Source organism: Myotis daubentonii, chromosome 10 (genome assembly GCF_963259705.1).
Source record: "Myotis daubentonii chromosome 10, mMyoDau2.1, whole genome shotgun sequence".
Taxonomy (NCBI): domain Eukaryota; kingdom Metazoa; phylum Chordata; class Mammalia; order Chiroptera; family Vespertilionidae; genus Myotis; species Myotis daubentonii.
In genome coordinates, this window is record NC_081849.1 from 13,028,312 (window position 1) to 13,044,004 (window position 15,693).

Sequence of the window (15,693 nt, forward strand, 5' to 3'; positions counted from 1 at the left end):
CCTGCCAGCTACCTTCTAATTTTCTTTCAATATGCACAAATCCATGCACTGGGCCTCTAGTAACATAATAAAATAATAATAATAACTACTACTTGGAATTGTTGCAAAGATTAAATGAGATAATACATCCAAAATATTTAATAGAGTGACTGGCATATTAAAGAAATCTCAATAGATGTCCTTATTAAACTCTTGAGACGATAGCTGGAAGCCAAGAATGAGATCAGCCATTTTAGCGAACTGACTTTTTTTTATGTGTAGTAGTTAGGAATGTTTGAATAAACTATGGATCAATTTGTTACCCTTAAATTTAATAATATTATGACCTGATTGTATTGTAGTCATTTCAAGTGTTTTCCTAGATTCTTGAGTCAGGATACTTTATTAGTAGAGTTTCAAAATGAAAGAGAACAAGGGAGGCTGTTATTATGTAATTTAAAATCAAAGCAGTGCTTTTAAGAGAAACCAGTTGATAAACTCTTCTACATTTTAAAAAAATAAACACTTTAAATAAAGAAACTAACAGTAGTGTGAATTGTATTTATAAACCATTTCCTTTTTAAATACAGTTTCAGAAAACCTTGATCAACATTTCCTTCTGCTGTCTTCTGGGTTAGGAGACTAGGTAACTGTTCATTATAAAAATGAAAGAACTGAGGGACCAGGAAGAAGCGGTATCTTATCCAATCTCAGCTTTGGGTTTGAGTATAGACTGTGTAGACCTAGTGAGTCTTTTCTCAACTTGTCTCTGGAAAGGAAGTGATTCCTGCGAGGCCCCAGGGGCGAGGCCTGCACTCCACGCCCGTGCCTGGTGATTTCTGCAGGTCACAGCATCTAAGTGAGGTGTGTGTGTGGATTCTGGCTCCTCCTTCAGTAGCAGTATCGTCCCCAGACTGAGGATAGGAACAAGAGGAGAGAGATTCTGAAGTGGTTTTATTGGACTGAAGGTGATAGATGCACTGAAAAGGGATCTCTCAGGATTTAATTCTTGTGGTTGACAGAAAAATTTAAATAATGTTTGTTATAATGTATAAGTGCTAATTTTAAGAAAAGATTTCTGCAGAGACATGAACTTGCCCTCAAGCTTTTTAACTTGCAGAAGTTTCATCCCTTGATATAGCAGAGAAACTCAACCAGTTCCACCAGCTCTGAAAGAGCTGAGAATTTTATGAAGGACGGGGTCTTTATCTTAACCTGGCACAGCTGCATTCAGCCTTGAACAGGTGTTTTATATTTATTGTTTTTTCTTAACCCTTAATTAGCCTAGTACAGGCACACATGGAAGAGCAGATTTTGTTGATTTTCTGTATTATATGTTCAAGCAATTTCATAGGAAAAACAAACGTGGAAGATTTTAATTCCAGTTGTTTTCCATCAGTCTCATTCGGGTTTTCATCATTTTTAGTATATGCATATAAAATTTCACATGATTAAAATTAATACATCTTTACTATGGTTTGATTTTATTTAATATTATTTTATACTTACAATTCCATTTACTGACCTAATTCAAATATAGATCTTAAGGGAAAGTCTTCATGCAGTGGAATACATGCTGGGCAGGGAGTCCAAAAATCCACCCACCTAAATTTAGCTTAAAGCCAACCTGTGATTCGTTTATGACCAGGTGTATTCATTTTCTAGGGCTGTGGTATCACAAACTGGGTGACTTAAATAACAGAAATTTGTTCTCTCACCATTCTGGGGACCAGTAGTCCAGAGCGCAGGGTGAGCTGGGCCACACAGCCTTCCTCTGAAGGGTCTAGGAAAGCATCTTCTCTTGCCAGCAGTCCTTGGCACTCCTTGACTTACAGGTGCATTACTTCACATGGCAGTTCCCCCCTTGCCCGTGTACCTGTATCTCGGTGTCCAGATTTTCATCTTTCCATAAGGACACCACACTTATTGGATTTAGAATTGGACTTACGATCTCATCTTAACTTGATTACGGCCACGAAGACCCTATTTCCAAATAAGGTCACATTCACAGGCACCAAGGGTTAGGATGTTAATATGTCTTTTTAGAGGACACAATTCAACCCACAACATCAGATCCTATATAAAAATATAGATACTTTGTATAAACTTTCCCTTTTTCTAAAACTTCCTTACATGTATCAACTAAAGGCATGTTCTATATGCCTTTGACGGTGTCAAACCCATGCTCAGCCTCACTGGTAAAGATGATAAATCTATATGCCATAGCTCTGATTCACCAATTCAATTTTTTTTTTTACTGGTATGATATTTCTTTTTCTTCAGGATGACTCTCCAACCAACTGAGCCACTGGGCCAGGGCAACATCTATTATTATTTTTTTAAAATATATTTTTATTGATTTCAAAGATGAAGGAAGAGAGAGATAGAAACATCAATGATGAGAGAGATTCATTTTGATTGGCTGCCTCCTGCATGCCCCACACTGGGGATTAAGCCCGTAACTCAGACATGTGCCCTGACTGGGAATTGAACTGTGACCTCCTGGTTCATAGGTCAACTCTCAACCACTGAACCACACAGGCCAGGCTATTTTTAATTCAAAATGTAATAATCTAACCATCCGTCTTGTGTTCTCAGTTATGGCTCTTTGTAAAAATAGCCAGAGAAAACTGCAATGACCTCATCCCTGGGCTTGGATCCTTCCTGCATCCTCAGCATTTTCTCTAGTTCAGCTTTTGTCTATCAGTAAGTTACATGAGTATTACCAAGTGCCAGACATTTATTAAGAAGTTTACATAGACCATTTCATTTAATTTACACACACCATGGGTGTCCTACTAAATTACAGAAATAATTTATATTCATTGTAACAAGTCAAAAAGAAGGAAGTAATGATATATATCCCCTCCATTCCTACCATGCTTTCTCATTGAAGTAACCAACACTCGTCGTTCAATATATATTTGTCTACCCCCTTTTCTTTGTTCCTACAAATACATACCTAATCATGTAAGGATTTTGAGCAGAGTTGATTTGTATCTTACCCAAGTTTCCATACGAGAACTAAGCTTTCATGGGGATGCTTAATATTCGAGCTTCTTCTGTGGGGCTCCCTCACTAAAGAAAACATGTCAGTTTTGAGATAATATAGTACCATTTCTCCTGACCTCTTTTTTTCACAGTTATTCCTATATTCAATGTTTATCTCAAATCACTTACTCATGTGATCCCTTCATTAAGGAAAGATTAGGGCTAAATGAACAGAGAGAGACAGGTTTTTTGAGCTGAATTTTTAAAGCATACAAAAGTATAATTGAAGTTCACTAGATTTAGAGCTTCTTGAGTGCTGGTATGATATTTGTTTTTCTGCACAGTACCTTGTACAAAGACACAGTCAAAAAATATTTGAGTTGGTGAATCAAAAGTATGGCATACAAATTCCCACTTAGAGCTTTGTACCTGTGACCTTTGCTTCCCAGCTTCTTGTTGAGTATGACACTTCTTTGTTACTGGTTTAATTATACTGATTTTCTACCTTCATTATAAATGGGAACATTTATTTTTAAAATAATGTAAATTAAAAGGACCCAATTACCTTCAATTTTCCATTATCCCAGCAGTGCTACAGTGAACATCTTTATAGACATGTGAGAGGCTTTCACTATGGTGTATGTCTGGGAGTAAGATTGCTGGGTATTAGAGCATGTGCATGTTTGATTTCAGTATGTCTGGAGAGTACACTCTCCAGAATGGCTCTTATGATTGTGTAAATTTTCATCAGTGATACATGACTATTCCCATGTTGCTCTGTATTAGGCTGTTTTGAGACTATACTTGTTGCATATAGCTTTTCATAACGTTATTCCATGATTTAAAAAAATACTGTTATTTTTTTCCTCCCTTTTCATTTTATATTCTGTTTATTTACCTTTTTGTTTATTTTTCTCTGATTAATCTTGCTAGAGGAATGTCTTTTATTAATCTTTTCAAAAGAGCTAGGATTTGGTTTAGTTTATATTCTCAACTTTTCCCCAGCATTTTCTGCCAATATAGTACTGCTTTGTTTCTTCTCCTTCTCCTCTTTTCTGTTTGCTTTTTTTTAAATTACCAATTTCTTAAGTTGAACAGTTAGCTCCATTTGATTCTAAGTATTTCTTTATTGCCTTATATTTTCATCTTGTCCTATATATTATATTTTTCCCCTTGTCAATAATTTTTTACATCATGCTTAGAGAACAAAGATCATATCTTTATATGGAGAGAATTTTTGAGGCCTAGTACATAGTTAGTTTTCATAAAAGTTATATCTGTGCTCGAAAGTAATGCGGTCCCTGTTGGTTATCAAAGTTTGAATTATTTGCTAGTTTGAGCTTTATTAACCATGTTGTTCAAATCTTCTGTATCTTAGCTTATTTTGTCTGCTTGCTTTTTCAGTATTTGAGAGGGATATGATAGAACATTCACTTTCAATAGTTTATTTATCTGATTTTTTCCATGTTTCATTAATTATTGCTGCATGTATTTTGAGGATATATTGTCAGAAGCACTTATGCTGATGATTATTCTGATGATATATAGTAACCTTTGACCCTTATATTTTTCTGCCTAGATTTTCTTTTTAATCTGTATGAATAAGATGGGCTACTCTAGCTTATTTGGATTGATATTTGCCTGGTATATAAATTTCCAGATTTTATAACCAAACTTTATATAACCTATTTATTTATAAAAAATATTTATTTATTAACTTGATTGGGATGACATTGGTCAACATGAACATATAGGTTTGAGGTATGGGTTTTGTTACAAGATGTGTATATTGTACCGTGTGCCCACCACCCAAAGTCAAATCTCCTGTCACCTTATTTTAGGATCCCCGCTCCCTCCTACCCACTTCCCTCTGGCAACACCACACTGCTGTTTGTGTTCATGGATGTTAGTTTTATATCCCACATATGAGTGAAATCATATGGTTTTTAGATTTTTCTGACTGACTTATTTCACATAGCATAATGTTCTCAAGATCCATACATGTTGTTGCAAATAGTGCTATTTTATCCTTTCTTATGGCTGAGTACTATTCCATTGTGTATATGGACCACATCTTCTTTATCTAGTCCTCTATTGCAGGACACTTAAGTTGTTTTCATGTCTTGGCCACTGTGAATAATGCTGCCATGAACGAAGAGGTGCATAATTTTTGCGAATACATGATTTCGAGTTCTTCAGGTATATACCCAGGAGAGGTGTATGGTAGCTCGATTCTTAATTTTGAGGAATCACCAGGCTGCTTTCCATAGTGGTTGTAGTAGTCTACATTCCCATCAGCAGTAAGTGAGGGTTCTCTTTTTTTTACAACCTCTCCAACACTTGTTTATTGCTTATCTTGTTGATAATGGCCACTCTAACAGGTATGAGGTGGTATCTCATTATAGTTTTGATTTGCATTTCCCTAATTTTCAGTGAGGTTGAACATCTTGTCATATACCTGTATGTCTTCTTGGGAGAGGTATATTTTCAGGTCCTCTGCCCACTTTTTATTTTTTTAATTTAATTTAATTTTTTTATTTTTTAATTGTTTTATTGCTTAAAGTATTACAAAGAGTATTACATATGTCTCCTTTTTTTTCTCCCCTTGACCCTCCCCTAGCCTCCCATGCCCCCCAGTGTCTTGTGTCCATTGGTTATGCTTATATGCATGCATACAAGTCCTTCGGTTGATCTCTTACCCTCCCCTCATCACACCCCCAACCTTCCTCAGCCTTCCTGCTGTAGTTTGGCAGTCTGTTCGATGTTGCCCTGCCTCTGTATCTATTTTTGCTCATCAGTTTATAATGGTCTTAATTATCCATAAATGAGTGAGATCATGTGGTATTTTTCTTTCATTGACTGGCTTATTTCACTTAGCATAATGCTCTCCAGTTCCATCCATGCGGTCGCAAATGATAAGAATTCCTTCTTTAGTACAGCAGCATAGTATTCCATCATGTAGATGTACCACAGTTTTCTAATCCATTCCTCTGCTGATGGGCACTTAGGCTGTTTCCAGATCTTAGCTATGGTGAATTGTGCTGCTATGAACATCGGGGTGCATATATCCTTTCTGATTGGTGTTTCTGGTTTCTTGGGATATATTCCTAGAAGTAGGATCACTGGGTCAAATGGGAGTTCCATTTTTAACTTTTTGAGGAAACTCCATACTGTCTTCCATAGTGGCTGCACCAGTCTGCATTCCCACCAGCAGTGCACAAGTGTTCCTTTTTCTCCACATCCTCTCCAGCACTTGTCGTTTGTGGATTTGTTGATGATAGCCATTCTGACAGGTGTGAGATGGCACCTCATTGTTGTTTTGATTTGTATTTCTTGGATGACTAGTGACTTTGAACATGTTTTCATATGTCTCTTGGCTTTCTGAATGTCCTCTTTTGAAAAGTGTCTATTTAGGTCCTTTGCCCATTTTTTAATTGGATTGTTTATCTTCCTTTTGTTAAGTTGTATGAGTTCCCTATAAATGATGGAGATTAAACCCTTATCGGTGCCCTAACCTGTTTGGCTCAGTGGATAGAGCGTCGGCCTGAGGACTGAAGGGTCCCGGGTTCGATTCCGGTCAAGGGCATGTACCTTGGTTGCGGGCACATTCCCAGTAGGGGGTGTGCAGGAGGCAGCTGGTCGATGTTTCTCTCTCATCGATGTCTCTAACTCTCTATCCCTCTCCCTTCCTCCCTGTAAGAAATCAATAAAATATATATTTTTTAAAAAATAAATAAACCCTTATCGGTGATAACATTGGCAAATATGTTCTCCCATGCAGTGGGCTTTCTTGTTGTTTTGTTGATGGTTTCTTTTGCTGTGCAGAAGCTCTTTATTTTGATGTAGTCCCATTTGTTTATTTTCTCTTTAGTTTCCAATGCCCTAGGAGCTGTATCAGTGAAGAAATTGCTTCGGCATATGTCTGAGATTTTGTTGCCTTTGGATTCCTCTAGTATTTGTATCGTTTCCCGTCTTACATTTAAGTCCTTTATCCATTTTGAGTTTATTTTTGTGTATGGTGTAAGTTGGTAGTCTAGTTTCATTTTTTTGCATGTATCTGTCCAATTTTCCCAACACCATTTATTGAAGAGACTGTCTTGACTCCATTATATGTTCTTGCCTCCTTTGTCAAATATTAATTGAGCATATTGGTTCAGGTCGATTTCTGGGCTCTCTATTCTATTTCATTGATCTATATGTCTGTTCTTGTGCCAGTACCAGGCAGTTTTGAGAACAGTGGCTTTGTAATACAGCTTGATATCTGGTATTGAGATCCCACCTACTTTGTTCATCTCTCTCAGGATTGCTGCAGCTATTCGGGGCCTTTTTTTATTCCAGATGAATTTTTGGAGAATTCGTTCTAGATCTGTGAAATATGCCGTTGGTATTTTAATGGGAAGTGCGTTGAATTTATAGATTGCTTTGGGTAGTATGGACATTTTAATGATGTTCTACCAACCCAAGAACATAGTATGTTCTTCCATCTGTTTATGTCTTCCTCTATCTCTTTTTTCAACGTCCTGTAGTTTTCTGAGTAGAGGTCTTTTATTCCTAGGTATTTTTTTGGTGCGATGGTAAATGGGATTGTTTTTTTAGTCTCTCTTTCTGTAAGTTCACTATTGGTGTATAGGAATGCCATAGATTTCTTGGCATTAATTTTGTATCCTGCTACATTGCCAAATTCATTTATTAAGTCTAATAGTTTTTTGATGGAGTCTTAGGGTTTTTTATGTATAATATCATGTCATCTGCGAATAAGGACAGTTTTACTTCTTCTTTTCCAATTTGGATGCCTTTTATTTCTTCTTCTTGTCTAATTGCAATGGCTAATACTTCCAGTACTGTGTTGAACAGGAGTGGTGAGAGTGGGCATCCCTGTCTTGTTCCTGTTCTTAGGGGAAATGGTGTTAGTTTTTGTCCATTGAGTATGATGTTGGCTGTGGGCCTGTCATATATGGCTTTTATTATGTTGAGGTATGATCCTTCTACTCCCGCCTTGCTGAGAGTTTTTATCAAAAATGGGTGTTGGATTTTGTCAAATGCTTTCTCTGCATCAATTGATATGACCATGTGGTTTTTTTCTTTCAATGTGTTTATTTGATGTATCACATTTATTGATTTGTGGATATTGTACCATCCTTGCATCCCTGGAATAAATCCTACTTGGTCATGGTGTATGCTGTTTCTGATGTACTGCTGGATCCGATTTGCTAAGATTTTGTTGAGGATTTTGGCATCTATGTTCATGAGGGATATTGGCCTGTAATTCTCTTTCATTGTGTTGTCTTTCCCTGGTTTTGGTATTAAGGTGATTCTGGCTTCATGGAATGACCTTGGAAGTGTTCCTTCCTCTTGAATTTTTTGTAGTAGTCTGAGGAGGATAGGTTTTAGTTCTTCCTTGAATGTTTGGTAAAACTCCTCTGTGAAGCCGTCTGGCCCTGGGCTTTTGTTTGCTGGAAGCTTTTTGATGACTGCTTCAATTTCTTCCATAGTTATTGGCCTGTTGAGATTTTTAGATTTTTCCTGATTGAGTTTTGGAATGTTGTATTTTTCTAGGAATATGTCCATTTCCTCCAGGTTGTCTAGTTTGTTGGAGTAGAGTTGTCCATAGTATGTCTTAACAATCATTTGTATTTCTGTGGGGTCTGTTATTTCGCCTCTATCATTTCTGATTTTGTTTATTTGGGTCCTCTCTCTTTGCTTCTTGGTGAGCCTGGCTAGAGATTCATCAGTCTCATTTATCCTTTCAAAGAACCAGCTCTTGGTTTTGTTGATTTTATGTATTGTTTTTTGGGTTTCTATGTCATTTATTTCTGCTCTGATCTTTATTATCTCCTTCCTTCTGCTCACTCTGGGCTTTTCTTGTTGCTCTCTTTCTAATTCTTTGAGTTGTAGAATTAGATGATTTACTACCATTTTTTCTTGTTTTTTGAGATAGGCCCGTAGAGCTATAAACTTCCCTCTCAGGACTGCTTTCATAGGTTTTGGATTGTTGTGTTTTCATTGTCATTAGTTTCCAGGATGTTTTTAATTTCTTCTTTGATCTCATTGGTAACCCAATCAATATTTAATAACATGCTATTCAGCTTCCAAGTGTTTGAGTATTTTGGGTTGTTTTTATTGTAGTTTATTTCTAATATTATGCCATTGTGATCTGAGAAGATGCTTGGTAGGATTTCAATCTTCTTGAATTTGGGGAGACTTTGCTCGTGACCCAATATGTGGTCTGTTTTTTAAAATGTCCCATGTGCACTTGAGAAGAACGTATATTCTGTGGCTTTGGGGTGAAATGTTCTGTAGATCTCAATTAAGTCCATCTGATCTAGTGAGTCATTTAGGATTGCTATTTGTTTGCTGATTTTTTGTCTAGAGGATTTATCCAGTGATGTCAGTGCTGTATTAAAGTCCCCTACTATGATTGTATTGTTGTTGACCTCTCCCTTGATATCTTCCAGGAGGTTTTTTTTTTTATGTATTTGGGTGCTCCTGCATTGGGTGCATATATGTTTATCAGGGTTATATCTTATTGTTGTATCGATCCCTTTAGTATTATGAAGTGGCCTTCCTTATCTCTTGTTATGGCCTTCACTTTGATGTCTATTTTGTCTGATATAAGTATTGCTACCCCAACTTTTTTTTTTTCATTTCCATTTGCCTGAAAGATATTTTTCCATCCCTTCACTTTCAGTCTGTGTGAGTCCCTTGTTCTGAGGTGGGTCTCTTGTAGACAGCAAAATATGGGTCATGTTGTTTTATCCATTCAGCCACTCTATGTCTTTTGATTGGAGCATTTAGTCCATTTTTGTTTAAAGTTATTATTGAAAGGTACTTGTTTGTAGCCATTTCTATTTTTTGTGCCTGTTTTCTTTCTTAGCTTTTTATTTCTTCTCTTCACACCAGTCCCTTTAGGATTTCTTGCATTGCTGGCTTGGTGGTGATAAACTCCCTTAACTTTTTTTTGTCTGTGAAGCTTCTTAAAAATATGTAACACGTCACGAATTTGCGTGTCATCCTTGCGCAGGGGCCATGCTAATCTACTCTGTATCGTTCCAATTTTAGTATATGTGCTGCCAAAGCGAGCACTCTCTGCCCACTTCTTAAAAAAAAATATTTTTATTGATTTCAGAGAAGAAAGGAGAGGGAGAGAGAGAAACATCAATGATGAGAGAGAATCATTAATCAGCTGCCTCCTGTATGCCCCCAACTGGAGATCGAGCGTGCAACCTGGGCATGTGTCCTTGAATGGAATAAAAGCTGGGCCCCTTCAGTCCACAGGCCGACGCTCTGTCCACTGAGCCAAACTGGCTAGGGCCTCTGTCCACTTTTTGATTGGATTGTTTACTTTGCTTTGTTGAGAGTTTCTTTTGCTGTGCAGAAGCTTTTTAGTTTGATATAGTCCCATTCATTTATTTTTGCCTTTACTTACCTTGCCTTTGGGGTCAATTTCACAAAATGTTCTCTACTACCACGATCCATAAGTTTGGTGCCTATATTTTCTTCTATGTAACTTATTGTCTTGGATCTTATATTTAGTTCTTTGATCCATTTTGAATTAATTTTTGTACATGGGGACAAACTGTAATCCAGTTTCATTTGTTTGCATGTGGCTTTCCAGTTTTCCCAGCACCATTTATTGAAGAGATTATCTTTACTTCATTGTGTGTTTCTGGCTCCTTTGTTGAAAATTATCTGTCCATATACGTGTGATTTTATAGCTGGGCTCTCTATTGTGTACCATTGATCTGTGTGTCTGTTTCCCTGCCAGTACCATGCTATTTTGATTATTGTAGCTCTGCAGTATAATTTTAAGTCAGGTAATGTGATACCTCCAGCTTCATTCTTTTTTCTCAGGATTGCTTTGGGGTCTTTTGTGGTTCCATACAAATCTGATGATTTCTCATTCATTTTTCTTAAAAAAAAATGACATTGGGATTTTGATGGGGGATTGTATTAAATCTGTATAATGTTTTAGGTAATATGGCCATTTTAACTATGTTGGTTCTTTCAATCCATGAACATGGGTATTTTCCCATTTTGTTGTGTCTTTTTCAGTCTCTTTTAATAATGCTTTGTAATTCTTTGTTAAGTTTATTCCTAGGTATTTTATTCTTTTGGTTGCATTTGCAAAAGGAATTTTTTTTTCATTTCTTTCTCTAAAGTTTTGTTGTCAGTATACCGGGAGGCAATGGATTTTTGCACATAGATTTTGTATCCTGCAACTTGACTGTATTTGTTTAATGTTTCTAAAAGTTTTTTGGTGGAATCTTTGGGTTTTCTCTATATAGAATCACATGGTCTGCAAAAAGTGACAGTTTGACTTATTCTTTCCCTATTGGATGCCTTTCATTTCTTTTTCTTGTCTTATTGCTCTGGCTAGGACTTCCAGCACTGTATTAAGAGTGGTGAGAGTGAATATCCTTTTCTTGTTCCTGATCTTAGAGAAGAGTCTTTCTGTTTTTCACCATTGAGTATGATATTAGCTGAGGGTTTATCATATATGGCCTTGACTATGTTCAGGTACTTTTCTTCTATTCCTATTTTATTGAGTCTTTTAATCATAAATGGACGTTGTATCTTATCAAATGCTTTTTCTGCATCTACTGATAAGATCATATGATTTTTATCCTTTCTTTTGTTAATGTGGTGAATTATGTAGTTGATTTGTGTATGTTGAACCATCCTTATGCCCCTGGAATGAACCCCACTTGATCATGATGTATTTTTTTTTTCGGATGTGCTGTTGTATTCGATTTGCTAGTATTTTGTTTAGGATTTTTGCATCTGTATTCATTAGAGATCTTGGTCTGTAGTTTCTTTATTGTGTTATCTTTACCAGGTTTTGGTATCAGAGTTACATTGGCCTCATAGAATGTGTTAGGAAGTATTGCCTCTTCTTCAGATTTTTTTTTGAAAAGTTTGACAAGGATGGGTTTTAAATCTTCTTTGAACACCTGGTAGAATGCACTGGTGAAGCCATCTGGTCTTGGACTTTTGTTTTGGGGGAATTTTTTTATGGTTGTTTCAATTTCTTCACTGCTTATCATTCTATTTAGATCTTCCAATTCTTCATGATTTAGTCTAGGAAGATTATATTTCTAGGAACTTATCCATTTCTTCTAGGTTATTGAATTTGGTGACATATAGTCTTTCATAATATTCTAGTATGACACTTTGTATATCTATGATATCTGTGGTGACTTCTCTCACATTTTTTATTTTGTCTATAGGATCTTTTTCCTTTTTTCCTTAGTGAGTCTAGCCAAGGGTTTGTCAATTTTATTAATCTTTTCAAGAACCAGCTCTTTATTTTATTGATTTTTTTGTATAGTATTTTTGTTCTACATTTCATTAATTTTGCTCTAATTTTTATTATTTCCTTTCTTCTGCTGATTTTGGGTTGCCTTTGTTTTTCTTTTTCTAGTACTTTAAGATATGATGTTAGGTTGTTTACTTGGAATTTCTCTTGTTTCTTGAGATAGGCCTGTAACGATAAAAACTTCCCTCTTATTACTGCTTTCACTGCATTCCAGAGGTTTTAATATGTCATTCTCATTTGTGTCTCTCTATATTTTTTATCTCATCTTTTATTTCTTCTTAGACCCAATCATTTTTTAGTAGTATGCTGTTTAATCTCCACGTATTTGTGGGTTTCTTTACTTCCTTTTTGCAACTGATTTCTAATTTTAAGGCATCATGGTCAAAGAATATGCTTGGATTCAGTCTTCTTGAATTTGTTCATGCTAGTTTTTTGATCCAACATATGGTCTATCCTGGAGAATGTTCCATGTGCACTGGAGAAGAATGTATAATCTGATGTTCTGGGATGAAAGGTTCTGTAAATGTCAATTATGTCCATTTGGTCTAGTGTTTCATTTAAGGCCAATATGTCTTTATTGATGTTGTGTTTGGTTGATCTGTCTAGAGCTGTCAATGGAGTATTAAGGTCTCCAACTATGACTGTGTTTTGATCTGTTTCTCCCTTTAGTTCTGTGAGTAGCTGTTTAATATATTTTGATGCTCCCTGATTGGGTGCATATATATGTTAAGATATGTTATGTTTTCTTGATGTAGTGTTTCCTTTATCATTATAAAGTGTCCATCTTTGTCTCTTGTTATCTTGAAATCCATTTGGTCAGATATAAGTGTGGCTACACTTGCTTTTCTGTGGTTGTTATTTGCTTGGAGAATCATTTTCCACCCTTTTACTTTGAATCTACCTTTGTCTTCGCAGCTTAGATGTGTATGTTGTAGGCATCATATGGTTGAGTTTTGTTTTTTGATCCACTCTGCTACTCTGTGCTGCTTTATTGGTGAATTCAGACCATTTACGTTTAGGGTAATTATTGATGCGTGAGGACTTCCTATGGCCATTTTATCTTTTGTTTTCCAGTAGCCTGTGCCTCCCTTGGTTCTTTTCCTTTATATTTATGTCTGTTGTTTTTGTTTGGTGGTATTCCATACATCTTTCCTCTGTTTCCTCTTTTTTTAAGCTATATGTCTTGGTTTGGGGGTATTTGTGTGCGGTTACCATTAGGTTTATAAAAACTGAAGTTGCATATATACCGTAGTTTTTTCCCTTTTGAGTGCATCTGATACTTGTTTTTAGAAAATTATATTTTAGTTGTTCCTCCAAACCAAACATTGTGTCCTTTGGCCTGAAATGATAGATATCTGGGTTGATGCAAAGTCAGGTGTTGTTGGGTGAGTTAAATAGAAAGACAGGGATGCCAGAAACATGAGGGATAGTCAAGGAAGTGGTAAGGTGATGAGCCATGAATGCTAGGTTAGAGAGGGGAGGGGAGGAGGGAAGAGAAGAAGGAATGATGGATTTATTTTCTAAAAACAAGTATCTTTTGAGTGCCTACAAGGTGCCAAACTGAGTTCTAGGCACTAAGCATAGTAGATAACAAGACAGACAACAATTGTGGCTGTAGTGGAATGGTCATAGTGGGAAGAGGGGCCTTGGACGATAGTTAGACTGTGGTAAGTGCTGTGAAGGAACTATTAAGGCTGTTATGACACAGGGTAGCTGGAGCAGGGCCAATTTAGATAATTACTCTAGGAGGGTATCCATGACGAGGTAACATTATTGCTGAGACCTGAAGTGTGAATATCAGGGGATGATTTTACAGAGTATGAGCTAATGCAGAAACCCTGAAACTGGAGAGTTTACATTTAGTATGTAAAGAGAAGATGAGAATGAAATGAATTTGAAAAGGCAGGTGGGAAGTGTGTCAGTTAGGACTTTGAAGGAAATAATGAGGCATCTATATTTCATTCTAAGTACAGGGGAAGCCATTGATGTAAAACAGAGGAAGGATGTGATCTAACTTACATTTTGTAAGATTATTGGGTACATTGTTGAGAATGAAGAACAAGAACGGCAACAGGTAAGCAATTATAATAGTAATGCAGGCAGGAACTGATGAGGGTGTGGAATTGGGGGTGGCAGTCATAAGTGGATGGATTTGAGACATATTTGGACATAGCATTAATAGGATTTGACTATTGTAAATTATATTGGCTTTACCTTTAAATGTGTATTTAAAATCCTACCACTTCTTACTGTGTACACAGCCAGCCTCTTGATCTAAAACCATCATTATCTCAATGTGGGTTGTAATAACCTTCCAACTGGTCTGACACTTCTACTCTTGTCCCCTAGCATCTACTCTCCACAAAGGAGCAAGAGTGAGCCATTTAAAGCATAAGTTAGATCATGTCTTCTTTGGCTTAAAACTGTCCAGTAGTCTCTCGTCTCACAATTTAAACTAAAAGTGGCCTATACTGCTCTAGGCAGACCAGCCCTCGTTTCTGCCACGTGTTCACTGGCCTTGCTGTTCGTTGAACCTGCTACTCACTCCCACCTCAGGATCTTTGCACTCGCTGGAACCCTTCCGTGAGTGTTTTTCTTCCAGACATTCTGGGGACACACCCCCTGATCTGCTTCAGTTTCTGCTTAAATGTTATCTTTACGATATGCCTTCCCTATCCCACCTTCACTAACAGCTCTGTTTAAAATTGCATCTGCTTGCCACATCTATATTCCCTAACATCCTTTCCTCTTTATTTATTCTCCTTGGAGCTAGTCACCACCTGACAGTCTGTATTTACTTAACCTGCTTATTTCCTCCCTTCACTAGAATGTCACTTTCAGGTGGGAAAGAATTTTTAAGAAATCTGTTTACTATTTTTATCTCAGTAGAACAGTGCCAGGCACATATTAGCTTCTCAAGAACCAATTGAATAATGAATTATGGAATGGATTGGATGTGAAAACAAATAGAAATTATAGAGAAGGAGAAAAAATGGCAGCCGAAGAGGCAGAGCTCCTGCCAAGGCCAGACTGGAAATAAAACCAAATTAGAGAACATTCACCTGGGCTTACTAACTGAGGTCCAGCTGAGGAGGAGACTTATATCAAGAAAGGACAGAAAACACCTGGAGAACGGTAGGAAGGGTGAGGTTGGAACTGATCCAGCTTCCAGGAGTGCCAGGCCGAGAATGAGGAGGGAGATCCCAGCTGCGGGCGGGTCTATTCCCTCAGAAGATAGAGGCCTGGAACCCAGGCTGGGCTCCACAGCTGGGAGCACCGCAGCCGAGACCAGTGCCCACATAACATCCAGCATGAAAGGCCGCAGGACTGCTGGCCACGGCGGGGTCTGGAGCTGGTAGATTGAAGCCTGCTGTAGAGAAAGCCAGCACAGTTTTCAGTCTTTCTTT

At 37.1% G+C, this 15,693-nt stretch overlaps 1 protein-coding gene and 1 non-coding gene across 8 annotated transcripts in view; one reads left to right on the forward strand and one right to left on the reverse strand.

Annotated features, from left to right (window-relative positions):
- ST7 (suppression of tumorigenicity 7) overlaps positions 1 to 15,693 on the forward strand; it is a 327,721-nt gene that overhangs the window by 183,871 nt on the left and 128,157 nt on the right. The gene's annotated exons all lie outside the window — the stretch shown is intronic.
- LOC132211655 (U6 spliceosomal RNA) lies at positions 9,947 to 10,053 on the reverse strand. Its single transcript, XR_009447540.1, has one exon. It is a non-coding gene; the product is annotated as a U6 spliceosomal RNA (small nuclear RNA).